We start from the raw sequence: 454 nt of genomic DNA on the forward strand, positions 1-454 counted from the left end.
CACTGGAGTGGGTTGCCATTTCCTTCTCCAATGCATGAAAGTAAAAAGTGAATGTGAAGTCGCTCAGTCGTATCCAACTCTTAGTGACCCCATGGACTGCAGCCTACCAGGCTCCTCCATCCATGGGATTTTCCAGGCAAGAGTACTGGAGTGGGGAGCCATTGCCTTCTCCAAGCAAAAGACTATATGATACCAATAACAAGAAATTTCCATGATTGTCATATTGTTTCATATATAAATTTATCTCCTACTTGACAGAGTCTACTGCAATACCTTGTTGTTCTCATCCCTTCCTATGTATGACATGCCCCACCAAGCCCTCAATTTTACCTAAACTCAGCTTTTGCTTCTTTGTTGTTACATATACAAGTTTCATAACATGTCCCCATTGTGTGATATATTTAACTTTACAGAATATAATACAATTCTCCCTTATCTCTTCCTAGAATCATTC

Source organism: Bison bison, unplaced genomic scaffold (assembly GCF_000754665.1).
Source record: "Bison bison bison isolate TAMUID 2011002044 unplaced genomic scaffold, Bison_UMD1.0 scf7180017864084, whole genome shotgun sequence".
Classification (NCBI taxonomy): Eukaryota; Metazoa; Chordata; class Mammalia; order Artiodactyla; family Bovidae; genus Bison; species Bison bison.